Source organism: Physeter macrocephalus, chromosome 7 (genome assembly GCF_002837175.3).
Source record: "Physeter macrocephalus isolate SW-GA chromosome 7, ASM283717v5, whole genome shotgun sequence".
NCBI lineage: Eukaryota > Metazoa > Chordata > Mammalia > Artiodactyla > Physeteridae > Physeter > Physeter macrocephalus.
This window is the reverse complement of record NC_041220.1, coordinates 87,319,566-87,334,700: the sequence shown is the minus strand read 5'-3', so window position 1 is coordinate 87,334,700 and position 15,135 is coordinate 87,319,566. Positions and strand designations below refer to the sequence as shown.

General features: G+C 35.9%; 1 protein-coding gene across 7 annotated transcripts in view; it reads left to right on the top strand.

Moving 5' to 3' along the window:
- Positions 1–15,135, top strand: part of PCDH7 (protocadherin 7) — a 451,994-nt gene that overhangs the window by 157,749 nt on the left and 279,110 nt on the right. The gene's annotated exons all lie outside the window — the stretch shown is intronic.

Sequence of the window (15,135 nt, the reverse complement as noted above, 5' to 3'; positions counted from 1 at the left end):
GACTTCAAGTTAGGTCTCTGAACAGCTTTGGAAGGAAATTTTTTTATTTTTTATTTTTTTTATTTTTGGCAGTGTTGGGTCTTCGTTGCTGCGTGCAGGCTTCTCATTGTGGTGTCTTCTTTTGCTGTGGAGCACGGGCTCTAGGCATATGGGTTTCAGTAGTTGTGGCACATGGGCTCAGTAGTTGTGGCTTGTGGGCTCTAGAGCGCAGGCTCAGTAGTTGTGGCACATGGGCTTAGTTGCTCCGCGGCATGTGGGATCTTCCTGGACCAGGGCTTGAACCCGTGTCCCCTGCATTGGTAGGCAGATTCTTAACCACTGCGCCACCAGGGAAGCCCTGGAAGGAAATTTTTAAGTCATACCATCTGCTGCTCTCATATTAACTTAAAAATGGCCAAAATTGAATCTTCATTAATGTGACTTGTAGGTTTCACCTTCACTTTTTTTTTTTAGCAGTGTTGTTTGAAACTAACTCTTCAAAATAGTCCTTACATTGATGGGATTGTGTTTTTGTGCATTATTCTGCCTATTTATTTATTTATTTTTAACCAGGCTGAAATACAAATGTGGTTCATATATAAAGTAACAGATGCAAAACTTTTTAAACACTAGTAATATAACTGGCCAAAAAGCAAAGGGGCCAGGCCTTACAGGTTACCAAGTGGGGAGACAAGTCTTATTTTGGATGCCACAACTTGAGGCCAGCAACACGGAGAATACTTATTCTCAGAGGCTGTTAGCTAGAAACGCTTTTTTTCTTTGTTAACATTTGGTAAAATAAATGAAATATACAGTCAGTGAATCTACCACCTCTGAGCTTTGGTCATGTGGGGAAATAAATCTTTCATTGTGTGCCTTGCTCTTTGAAGAGCTGAAAGAAGATAAAAACAAAGTAAAACTTTTGCTTTTGGAAGTCACTGCCTTAGCAATAGCTGAAATTACTGGGGATCGAAACCATGCCAGAGGTTAGTAGGCAATGCTTCTTAGCTGGCACACCAAATATCCTTCTGTATCTGTGGAGACTACTTCATTTCCCAAGCACTTTGTATTTCCATTTTATCGCCCATTTTATTGTCCACAAACCCAGCCAGGTGATAGCGAGAACCTCTGATCTCAAGAAGCTATGGTTTCTCTTTCATTGTGACACATGTTTTGCCTTGTTATCTCACACTTTGCCATTCTTTGTGTTAGCATTGGTTTCTTCCATTAAGCAAGCACACACGCGCGCACACACATACATACTCACACAAACACACCTTTCCCTCAAATATTTCTCTCAATCGCTACATTGACTTTTGCCTAAATAGCTCAGAGTCCCACAGAGGTAATTAGAGAGAAGGGATTGTTATCTCCTTTTTACAGAGCAAAAACCCAAGGCATATAAAATTTAATTGATGTATCAACCCACTCAGCTTGTTAGTAATGGTGTAACCATCAAGCCAAATTCTCCTAGTACTTTCTGGAAATATGAGACATAACAGAAAGCTGTATGCTACTCTATATGCATGTATGTGAGTGTATATGTGTGTCTGTACATACTTTGATTTTTTTCTCTTTACCTTGAGGTACTCTAAGAATATGTGTAGGTCCAAGCAGTTATTGGATCATGACTTTAGTATTTTGGGTATCAATAAATATTTGTTTGGCTATTATACAAACATGAGGAATGTGTCATGGTTCTGTGTGTTTCTAAATTTTTTTGACTGCTCCAGACATTAAGAAAGACAATTTCCATGGCAACTCAGTAGACCCACGGTTATACACAGTACGACATATAACTGCAATACTTTGACCAAATAGTATTTGCTTTCACTTCACGTGATGTACACTAATATTTCCTGGTCACAGTCTACTAAAATGATTTCACGACTATTTAAACTATTTCATGACCTATAGTATGAAGAGCACCGGTGTAGTAGAAAAATAAAGGTCAGGGAGTTATGGTTTCAAATCCTCCTGCTTTTGCCATTTACTGTGTGATTTTGAATTATCAACAAGAATCAGTTTTCCTCACTGTAATATGGGAATAAGAACACTTTTCTTGTGGGGTTGAAGTGAATATTAAGTGAGGTAACTGTGAAAGTAGCAGATACTCTTTAATCTTTTTTGACAAATTGCTTCCTTTTACCATTTTCTCTCTCCTTTTGTAACATTTCATTTCTGTGGGAGGTACGAGGAGACTGACTACTTCATCTTCTATTAATTTTAATATTGTATATTAGATATGGTGGCTCCCCTTTTTCAGAACAAAATCTAAATAACATTGCCTGTGTTTTGGGCACATAATGATAAAAATAATAGCTAACATTTTTGAGTACCTTACTACTTGCCAAACACTGTACACGCCCATTTTTGTGAATCCTTACAGAATTCGGGTGAGGTAGGTGCTATCGACATTCATGTTTTACAGACAGAAGAAAGCATGAAGTACATTGCACAAGGTCATGAGCCACAATCCAAGCCCAAGCACTCTGACTCCAGTCCAGGTGACACACTTTGCTGCTTCTCCTTTATTTCTCATCTACATGTTTTAGGAGGCAGTTTACCATACTGTTAAAACACATAACCTGTAGTCACATTGTCTAAGTGTGATGCCTGGCTCTGCCACCTATTAGTGTGAGACATCAGACAAGTTGATGAAACTGAGTTTTCTCATATACAGTCATTTGTATTATCATATGTATTGTGTTGAGTGAATTAAATGAGTTAATGAGTAAATGAGTTTCTGTGTGTATTGAACACAGAAACATGGTGATAAGTTCAGCTTGGGCATCAGTACCGACATCAAAAAAAATGTTGTTATATGTTTTTGCTATGTGATAGGCGCAGTGTTCCCTTGTGGTGATTTAAAATTATAAACTAAGATATTGTTAGCTGACTTTCAGAAATAAACACTTTAGAGTAATATTTGCCATTGACCACTATTTCTAGGGATCTCTTTTAAAATAGAGAAAATGAAAATCAGTCAGAGACTTATAATTTGTATGCCAAGTGTGTCTGATTTTAATTTAATGCAATTCATACTCATTTAATTTGAAGGATTCTGAAGCTGAGGTGATAGAAAAAATGTCCTACACACTTAGTATACTTTCATTTTAATTGCATGCTTAACATAAATGCCTTAGACCTAGTACATGATTTATAGTGCACTTTGTTTTATGTGTCTGCTAAAAGATGGAATTCCATTAGATTTCATCATTTGTTATTTTTTTTTGGTCACTGTGTAGTCAATATCAACTGCCAAGAGTCAAATGTTTTGAAAACTTACACCTAAATATATGCTCAACTTTGTTTTTTACAGTTTGAGAATCTTTTCAAGGAGAATCTGTTTTGATGCACATTAATGGAGTTCAAGTCATTAGTTTATCTTAAGTTTTCAAGATCAGAGAGAAGAAAGAATCAATAATCTGATAGATTTCTTGGGAAAATGGCATGCATGAGATACCTAGGTAGAGGTACGTTGTACCAATCTTCTTTTTTTTTTTTTTTTTTTTTTTTTTGCGGTACGCGGGCCTCTCACTGTTGTGGCCCCTCCCCTTGCGGAGCGCAGGCTCCTGACGCGCAGGCTCGGCGGCCATGGCTCACGGGGCCCAGCTGCTTCGCGGCATGTGGGGTCTTCCCGAACCGGGGCACGAACCCGCGTCCCCCGCATCGGCAGGCGGACTGTCAACCACTGCGCCACCAGGGAAGCCCACCAATCTTCTTTTGAAAAGAAATCATGATTTTTCTAAAGGTATATATAAAACCTTTTATTTACCTAGTGTAATGCTACCAGTGATGTTTTAATTATATCCAGGTGAAGTAACTGACATCACTCAAATAGGCGATGTTTTCTGTATAAGCATTGTAGCAACCCAGTTAAGTGGACTTTCTTTGTTATTAGTCTTGGGGAAGCAACAGGGACAGAAAGTACCCCAAGGTTAGGCACAGGCTCACAGTAGGTGCTCCATAAATGCTTGATGAAAAAATCAAAGCTCTCATTGTGGTCATACAAGATTATGCTTTGTACATCCTCTGCCTGCATTTTTAAAAAATCACCTTCTCTAACTCTGTTTAAATGAGGGAAGAGGCCTATAATTACCAGCTGTCATTTTGAATCATATATTAACCCCTCTCCAGTCATTAAAATAGTTAATTGGGTTTCCAAGTTAGTTTAATCTCATGATACAGTGAACGATTATATCTATCTTACCAGAGATAGGAGAATATATTGATTACATTTTGGAGGTACATTAACTGTTTTGAGCCACTCAGGGAATAGGAGTAGGCTCTTTACTAAATGGACTGAAAGCGCTGCTTTTCTTTGGAAGTTATCTGGACTCTAGTGCTGTAATTTCAGTTTTTTGCTTTTTAACATGAATTGTGGTATAGAAATATTAAGCTTGATTTTGACCTAACCCAGAGAGCCATTTATGCATATAAATATGTGGAATAATTTATATAGTTAGAACACCAAGTTAGATGTGGATTAAGAGACTGGTTAGGATCTTGGTATCCCTAAAGAATTCCTCTTCCCCATGCCAAGGAAATTATTACTCTCTGTGAATGAACTTGATATTGTGTCTGATCCAAATCCACTGTTTTTAAACTTTAAATACAATAGCAGTAGCAGCAACAAATTCTATTGGGGAAGGAGGAAAGATGACCAAAAGTCACTTATTGACTAATATAAAACTCTTAATTACATGTAGCAACCGACTAGTTTATTGTGTATGTGTATTTTTTGTTTGTTTGTTTGTTTCCCCAATTTTCAGTTGGCTATTTTATTCTATTAAGAGTTAAATTGCACTTTCCAGAGGCCGCACTATATAAATTACTTCAGAGAGCACTACAATGATGTCATTTTTCACTTAGGTTATCTGTCAGACTTTCAACTGATTTGGTCAGGGGAACATTTTCCCAAGAGTTTACATGAACGTACATGCATTTCACATAGAATAGTTAGGAAAAGAGAGATATTCTGTCAAAAATATGAATGTTAGAGAAGTGAATCGGTTTTTATATGGTATTACCCCAAATCTTTATTAGGTAAGATATGGAATAAAATTGGTAGAAATTATTATCTTTTGGTTATAAAATAGACTATATGGAAAGATAGAGTTTCTAAACTGCCAACTATATATATAAATGACAAGGGAAGAAAATTCACAAGAATGATCCCATATTCAGTTATTCCCAAATTAATTGAGAAAGTATTAAAATGTATTGGAATATTTCATAGTGAATTGAAAACTGAATAAAATAATGCTAGCAGAGAAAAATAGTCACTCTAAACAGAATTCTGAAGTGGAGTCTTTTTATGTAATAAATTGTACTGCATAGGTATGTGAAAATCATATATATTAAGTACACCAGGCACTTTTTCTTTGATGGATTTAAATAGTGAATTATTGGTAAATGAGGATTCTTTTTTTGTGAGATGAATAATCATATCCTAATATGTTATTCATGTGACTTTTTTCTTTCTATGTTGAATATAATGTATGTAGAAAATAAAATAACAAAGTATGTGTGTATGTATGTATGCATGTATTATTGTACTCTCTTTTCCAAAATGGAAATATATGTGATGAGGCTTTTCATGGAATAGGATACTGGATGCCGACTCTCAGTTAAACAGTATTGCTGACCCCTTCCACCAGTGTATCATTCCTGTTTACCTAGACCACTTCCTCTGGCCACAGTTAAAAAAGCCACAGTTCTTTCTACAACTAATCACTCTAAGCCATATGGTAGCTGCATCCTCATCAGGTCTGACTAGTATACTGAAGTGTGATTACTATTGTTCAAAACGTTATATGAGTATGTAGTCACTTTTCTCAATAAATCTGTTATGTTCTTCATAAGAAATTACTCTCATACTCTATGTTTTGTGTCACTTACTATATAATCTTAAAAATGGAAATTTTAAATAGATTGTTTTCCATGGCAAAAGAAGCAGAAAATATTTTGTCTATGTATTAAAATGATACTATTTTCAGTAATTAAAAAATTTCCAAGCTACCATTGTCATTGTTTTTCAAAGTCTGTGGTAACTTAATAAGTGGGTTTAATTTTACTTTCCAAAACAGATCTAACCGAAATATCTGTGAATTGGCATTCCTCTTGAATTACTATTAAATTTCCATATACCACCAAATATCAGTATTCAGTGGACTGCAATGGAGGTAGCAAGTCTGTCTTCCTATTTCTGGACTCACTTATGGCTATTTCCACTTTTGGATTTAAAGTCAGCAATTTAGCACATTTTCAGGTTTGCAGATATGTGAGCTAGTAGCCATGCAGGAATGTGACTGTGCTATATATGATCTGGAAGGTTCATCTCCTGATGATAAAAATGGACTCCACTGCTTACACATGCCTGCACGTATCACCATGGCTGAATATACTAGAATAAGTGTCTAGGGAGGGGTAAATTTTAGGTCATCGCCACTAAGATTTTGAGAAATATATATGGCAGAAGGAAGCCACTAAAGGTTGAAGTCAGTCGTACTCCTCTAGGTGACAGTGCAGAGTACCAGGCAGACACCTATATGCTTCCTGGGAGAGTTGGATATAGAATCTTTCAATCTTGATAATGACTTATTAACTGCCTGGGACATTTTATTTTGTTTTTAAGAAATTATTCTTGTAGGTAAATGAGCCTAACATTCTAAAGAATAATCTCCAGTGAAAAATACGGGATCTCAGATGCTTAAGGTTTGCTTTGCACCCAGGCTTTCATTGCCATCAAACCAAACAGCACCCTAGAGTGAACACTTATTCCCAAAGAGCAACTCTGCTAGATTAATGTCCTATCAGGTGAGGAGTTATTGGTAGAAAATATTTTTAGTGTCTATGTCAAAGTATGCACTAGTGAATGATGTTTGTCAGCCTTGCTGGAAATTTAGCTTGCCAAAGAAGCCCAGTTGATTAGAGTGTGGTATTGATCAGGCCAAGGCCATGTTCTGGAGACCAATTACCTTTGGGAAAAGAAGATTCTGTGGCATACACATGCACACACACACACACACACACACACACACACACACACATACCCCCAAAGAGCAACTCTGCTAGATTAATGTCCTATCAGGTGAGGAGTTATTGGTAGAAAATATTTTTAGTGTCTATGTCAAAGTATGCACTAGTGAATGATGTTTGTCAGCCTTGCTGGAAATTTAGCTTGCCAAAGAAGCCCAGTTGATTAGAGTGTGGTATTGATCAGGCCAAGGCCATGTTCTGGAGACCAATTACCTTTGGGAAAAGAAGATTCTGTGGCATACACATGCACACACACACACACACACACACACACACACACACATTATTGAAGTATAGTGACTTGCAATATTATACATCCTTGTAGCTTATTCATTTTACACATGGTAGTTTGTACTCTTAATCCCCTAACTCTATCTTTCCACTCCCCCCTCCCCGCTGTGCACTGGTAACCATGAGTTGTTCTCTATATCTGTGAGTCTACTTCTGTTTAGTTACATTTCTTCATTTGCTTTATTGTTTTAGATTCCACATATAGTGATAACATATAGTATCTGTCTTTCTCTGTCTGACTTATTTCACTAAGCATAATACCCTCCAGGTCCATTCATGTTGTTGCAGATGGCAAAATTTCATTCTTTTTACAGCTAAGTAACATTCCACCATGTGTATATACCACATCTTCTTTATCCATTGCCTGTTGATGGACATTTATATTGCTTCCATATCTTGTCTATTGTAAATAATGCTGCTATGAACATTGGGTGCATGTATATTTTCAAATTAATGTTTTGGTTTTCTTCAGCTATATACAGGAGTGAAACCGCTGGGTCATATGGTAGTTCTCTTTTAGTATTTTGAGGAACTTCCATACTGTTTTCCATGGTGGCTGCACCAATTTACATTCCCACCAACAGTGCACTAGGGCTCTCTTTTCTCCAAATCCTTGCCAACGTTTGCTATTTGTAGACATTTGATTATAGCCATTCTGACGGGTGTGAGGTGGTATCTCACTGTGGTTTTGATTTGCATTGATCTGATGATTAGCTATGTTGAGCACCTTTTCTTGTGCCTGTGGCCATTTGTATATCTTTTTTGGAAAAATGTCTATTCAGGTCTTCTGCTCATTTTTTAATTGGGTTGTGTGTGTTTTTGATATTGAGTTGCATGAGCTGTTTATATATTTTGGATATTAATCCCTTATCGGTAATAGAATTTGCAAATATTTTCTCTCATTCTGTAGCGTGTCTTTTCATTTTGTTGATGGTCTCCTCTGCTGTGCAAAAGCTTTTAAGTTTAATTAGGCCCCATTTGTTTATTTTTGCTTTTGTTTCCTTCACCTTAAGAGAAAGACCCCCAAAAATATTGTTATGATTTATGTCAAGGAGTGTTCTGCCAATGTTTTCGTCTAGGAGTTGTGTGGTTTCCCATCTTATATTTAGGTCTTTGATCCATTTTGAGTTTATTTTTGTATATGGTGTGAGGAGTCTGTGTTTTGAGGTCGTAACTTCATCATTTTATCCAAGTATATGTTCTTGCTAATGTAAGCATTGGTCACAAGCAATATTTGATGAAAAAATACAGTTTTAACATGGACCCCAAACAACAACTAAAAAACAACTTTAAGAGCAGAATGATCCAGACCCTGGCATTGCACTTTGGCTGTACCCCTTTGAGTGTTGGAAGGTTATTCAACCTCTCTGAAACTCAGATTCATTTTCTATAAAATGGAGATAATAGTTCATATGCCATATGATTCTTCTGAGAAATAAATGAAGCAACATATGTAAAACCTCTAGCATTATACTTAGCAAGTTGGTAGGTGCTAAATAAATTGTACTTATTTTTATTATATTGTTTTTTTTATTATAGTGTTATGTCATGCATCAGTTTCATCTTTTTATACCAAGAGGATATATATAGCCTCCCTCTTTACAGAATGTTAAATCAATATATATTTTTACATTTAAACAGTTAGATTTTCAATATGAACACGACAATTTCAGCAAAAATTATGAGTACCCACATTGTGGCAATAGCTGTGGAGGATACAAAGGAAGGTAAAACCTAGTGTACTGGAGAATCTTCCAGTCTACTTAGGAAGACATGCACTGCATAATCCCTATATGTTTGAGTATATTACCATACCTTCTTGCTCATATAGTATTCTACAGTGTTCGTCTAGACTATTCATGACATATGATCTCAGATATGTAGAGCAATAGAAAAACTCCTGTATCTTATGTAAAATAACCAGAAAATGCAAGTGATGTTTAAAAAATAAACCTCTTCCAAACAGTTTGGGTACAGGAACATGTGATATATTTCTAATATGGAGTCAGTCGTGTATAGCTGCATCTCAGGATAGTGTCTATCTCACCCTTCTCCCACCTGCTGTCCCATTACGAAAGTTATTTTCCCCTATTTATTTTGTTCCCAAGAGGAGACAGAACAACACTTCTCTTTTCAGATAACGAGTGGTAAAAGTTTGAGAAAGTCATTTCCTACTTCACTACTTGCAGACCATCCAAGGTTATGGAAAATATACCTCACCTTCAAAAAAGATGTATGAACACTGATGCCAGTTGCCCCAAGGACTGGCTTTGTCCTGGTCCAGTTCCTGACAGACTCCTCATTTGATGTCACCTTACTCAGCCTGAATTTATATGACAAATGAATCTAAATGGCAATAAACCCATTCAAAGTGAAACTGAGCACATGGAGGGTTGTGTGCAATGGAGATATCTGCTTTGTGCAATGAGCATATCAATAATTCAAAACTATCAGTGCTTGATTTTTCCATTTCATCTGATGTACCCTACAGAGTCAACATCAAGGGTATTCAGAGGGTTCCATGCAATCTTATAAACAAGAATTATTTTCACTACAGAAGTGATGATGTGTTACAGAGGTTATTGTTTCTTTCTGAACTCTGTGACATAACTAAATATTCCAATGATATTTTTTTCTACCTTTCACTACATCATAAACAACTTGTGGCTAAATCCAGTTATATTTGCATTTTGGACTGTACATTTGGTATGTCTAGAGAGCATTTAATTCACAATTTAGTTATATGGATTTGAACAGGCACTAAATTCTTGCTGTGACGTTAGCAACTAAACAAAATATAAAATGTTATCTTTTAAATTTTTATTTATTCCAATACAGCTTAATTGCTTTTGTTGATTTGGGCAGCTGTTCCAATTCTGAACTGATTCTTGATGTTTTGTTTCTATAAATGTCCCCCCCGCCCCCAGACTGTAACACATCACGATGATAAAAATAACAAAACTCTACTGTTATAAATGTTATGAACTGTCTTGTACTTTGAATATATAGTACAAACCTCATCACTGGAGCAAGGAATTTGTTTTTTACTTTTTAATCTTACAGATGATGAGTGATTGAGACAGTAACTTAACGAATTAGGTATAGTAAAACCACACTAATTCAGACTAACTGTGTGGAAAATTTTAATGAAGTGAAAAATTTGAGAAAGAAGTTTTAAATAAAGTTTTATTTCTTCAAAATATTTACCATATCTTGTGCTAATAACTAATTGTGTCATTGTACTGACTTCATATACTACTTTTTAAAGCAAAAACATGTAACTTATTTGTAGTTTACCCTTATCTTTGCACACACAGGAAGATCACCATGCTTTTGAAATATTAGCCAAGTACTTTCCCCTTTTCTTCTGCCCCCTGGCAGTCCTTTTGTTTTTACCACTAAATTGCCTCAGAAACTCCTTTTTAAGAGATAATACAAATATCTAAAGTGCTTGAGGGTACAAAATTTTTAAATAATTCCCTTCATTCATTCAGTAATATTTCATGTTACAGTCCACTAATTCATAACAGTGGTTTAATAACTTGAAATATTTTCTATATCCATGATAAGTGGAAGTTTTTTAAGGTTATTTTAAGGGAATTCCCAGTTTAAAATATTTCTTAAGCTACGTAGTTATCTCCTTTAATTATTGATATAAAATAACTGATTAATATACATGTTTTATAGCAAGATCATACAAAGGTATTTGATGTGGATATTAGTTGGATATATTTCTATTGATTACAGACTTCTAAAAGAGGGATAGACTTCTGTGATTCCTAAATTCTGTGACAGAAGCTATGTGATTTAATCTTGATGATAGAGAGTAAATATAATGTTCTTGATGATAGAGAGTAAATATAATCAGGCAGACTGGAGCTAATTAAAACACATAGTTGTTTATCCTTCTGAAATAAGTCTTACGTGTCAATACTGTAGAAAAACAAAGTGGGTTGTATTTACTTTTCTGTAGTGATACCGTATGAATGGTAGCAAAATTGCTTCTGGTTTTACTGAGAAATCGTTTCAAATTTTAGCCAATTAGTACAATATATAATCTTCTTAGGCAATAATAGGAAATATCTTTACAACTTGGTATAATCAGCTCTCAGTCCTGTAATGGTCTTCTTTACTCATGTAACTCCAGAGTACATTAGAAATCTTCCCTTTTTCCCTCAAAGGTACATCTGTAGTTTAACCCTAATAGGAAAATTGAGAAACTGAGTTTTCCAATTTGCAGTAAGATAAATACATGTTAAAAATAGGCTTGAGTCAAATTGGTTTAATATGTTCCTATTTCTAACCATAAAGGTAGCCTCGGGGGGAAAAGCTCTGTATGACATAAACCATAAATTGCATGTGAGAAGTTCTTTTTGTTTTTTTGTTCTTGTTGAGTTGAACTCTGAGATCTATACAAAACCTGTAGGAATTTAAAAACCAGGGAAATCTGAAGGGGGTTTTGAATTTATGTCTGCCACTTACCTTCTAGGACCTCAGTTTATTCATCTGTTAAATATGGTGCCAGGCATGGAATTGAGTCAGGTCTAACGTAAGCTTCAATTCTGGTTTTTAGTGGTGGAGAAGCAGACAGGAGCAGGAAGGTAGAAGACATCAGGGAAGGTGAGATCAGCTATATCTGAAGACAGTATTAACTCTATAGGTCACAGTATTTTGAGAGATCAGAATCACCTAAGGCACTTATAAAATGCACATTCCTGACACACACCCTCAGAATTATTAAATACCTATCTTGGGGTGAAGGTGGAACTGAAATCTCCATTTTTAACAAATGCCATTTTTTCTCACACTGTAATTTAGACCCAGTAATGGGGCATAAAATCAATTTAGTGGATCTTAACAACATTTTTCAAATTAAATAAGATAATGGAATGAGGTGGAATATGATTAAAATATATATAAATATATATCAAAGTACACTGCATGCAGTAAAGAAAAATATTGTATTATCATGCTTCCCTTTGTGTGTGTGTGTGTGTGTGTGTGTGTGTGTGTGTGTGTGTGTGTGGTGTGTGTACCTGTACCTACAGGATAGGAATGCAAAATTTATTTCTTACTATTGGTAGTGATTTAAAAAAAAACAACTTTGAAGCCCACTAACCCCGGGAATATCTTACATTATAGATTTGGAGAATGACTGTCTAGAACAATGCAAATTTATAAGATATTCCTATTCCATCCACTTTGAACATAGACAAAATCACTTTATTAAAGAGAGGCACTTGGAGTATTGTAGTATTTCACATTGTAAAGGATAAAAATTGCCCTTACTTTGACTTTCCTAATGTACATGTTTTGTGTATATGTCAATTTTTGTTGTTTCTGTTTAAACAATTACCACTTGCCTAATTTTCCATGCCTTTTTTTTTTAATTAATTAATTTATTTATTATTTTTCGTTGTGTTGGGTCTTCGTTTCTGTGTGAGGGCTTTCTCTAGTTGCGGCAAGCGAGGGCCACTTTTCATCGCGGTGCGCGGGCCTCTCACTATCGCGGCCTCTCTTGTTGTGGAGCACAGGCTCCAGATGCGCAGGCTTAGTAGTTGTGGCTCACGGGCCCAGTTGCTCCGCGGCATGTGGTATCCTCCTAGACCAGGGCTCGAACCCATGTCCCCTGCATTGGCAGGCAGATTCTCAACCACTGCGCCACCGGGGAAGCCCTTCCATGCCTTTCTTATCTCCAGTACCTTAAAGCTATCTTAGGAGACACAGGTCCCTCCATAAGGCTGACCCCATCTTAGCTGCCTTTGTGAGGTAGGATCTCTCTCATCTGCTGCTGCCGCTCTCACTTAGGCCTTTCAGCCAATGGGAAGCAGTAGCATGTCTGTCAGGACAAGGCTGTCATCTGGTCATTAACATGATGTCCTTTTTTGGATTTGCCTCTTCTGTTGCCTCCATCTTTCAAAATGTGTCTTTAACTTTCCCTGGAATCTTTCTAGAATAGAACCCACTTGATTATGACTCTACTACCCACCTTTCAGCAGTTCTTGACCACATACATTTGTTTGTGTGTCAGGGTGGGAAAAGCAATGAATGATTACAATGCTTGGTATTTGTTCTCACCATAATTAAATTTCCTGATAATGGGTGGGCCTGACTGCCACTTTATTGACTGCTATAAGGAGCTTCTCAGGGTTAGCCATAATAATGAAGGGCTGATAACAATTGTAATATTAATAAAACAAATAATGTGCTCAGGATTTTACATGGTTTATACCAGGGATTCTCAAAATTTGATGTGCATCACAATCATGTTTGTTTTTTTCCTAAACAAACAGATTTTCTGAATGTGGGTCTAGAGAGCTTTTGAGTACTGAGCAATTTCTCCAGTACTTGCCATGCAACCTGGAGATTAGGACATACTGGACTGCGTAACTTAAAACTCTTAGTTATACTCTGTTGTGAGTGCTCACAGTTTCCCCCCATATTAAACATTAGGAAACTGAGGCTTAGAGGAATTAAGTATTTTGCCTTAGATCACAGAGCTTGTGAGTAGTAAAGCTCATGTGAACAAAGTAAGGATCCAAGAAATGTTTCTGAATTGCTACTGAAATGAGAAAGCTTAGGTATCAACTTCAAGTCCAGTGCTTTTTCTAGTTGAAGGAAGAAATATTTATGACTTTAGGAGTTTAATTTTCCTCCTCAAATTTCTCTTAATCTTTAGGTATGATATTCTTCAAATTTATATCACTCATGAAAGATTTTCTTAAGACACCAAGTATTTTAATTAATGTTACTATATTACCTGAGGGGAGCAGCACACCATCTAGAAGGCAATGCATAAAAATTCTGGTTGTCATTACCATGGATATTCACAAATCAGTGCACACAGGTCACAGGACAGAGCAAGGGTAATTTGTCCTGGATGGTTGATGCAATATGTTAGTAGAATGACGCGAGATATTTGGGAGAAAAAGAAAGTGAAAAAAATATGGTGTAAAAAATGTTAAAAGGAGGAAGGGGGGATACTAAAGACATGGTTTTAGAAGTGCTTGATAATGCTGCCATTGATGGCATTCTATCTGGGGATTTCCTAGTCTTAAAGGAAGAACTAGTAAATTATTGTGTGGAAATAAAGTCATGAATAGCAATACATATTTGTAATGATGAAAAATAGAGTTATCACTACTCATATAAGACTTATTGCTAATTGAGGAACAAAATAGGTCTCACATGTCTTATAGTAAGTATTAGGTAACTTCATGAAGATGAATTTTCTTGTATTCTAATGGCATGTTGATCAGTCCCATACTAATTAATAAATAAAACTCTCTTGTCTTCTTATTTTTGAACAAAACCCCAAGTATGGCTGGTTTTAATTACAAATTACTTTATCTAGAATGTATTATTGGCTTTAGAAAATAATACCCAAGTCATTTGTTTTCCCAAAGTAGATAAAGTGAATGATAAGAAACATTCATTTTCAGTTTTTCTGTAATCATCTTCAAAATGTAGGCCTTCTGCTTCCAAAAGGATTTGGGATATTTTATGATAAAACAAATTTATAATGAGACATTAACACATAAAAAATACCTCAAAAACCACATAGAGAGAAGATAAGGAAATGTACCTACCCTACTCGGGCTTACAAATAGATGGTGATTGAGTACTGATATTCTTGGCAACCAAGGCAGATTGAAATTTAGAATGACTTCCCATTTTATTTTAGGATTAGAGTGGATTTTCAACCCTGCTGACATAGAGGCTGAGCACGATCCCAAAATAATTCAGGGATATAGTCCAAGGATGAATGTTTTTTAGGTGTCCCAGGTAATTCAAATGTACAAGCAGTGCTGAGAACAGCTG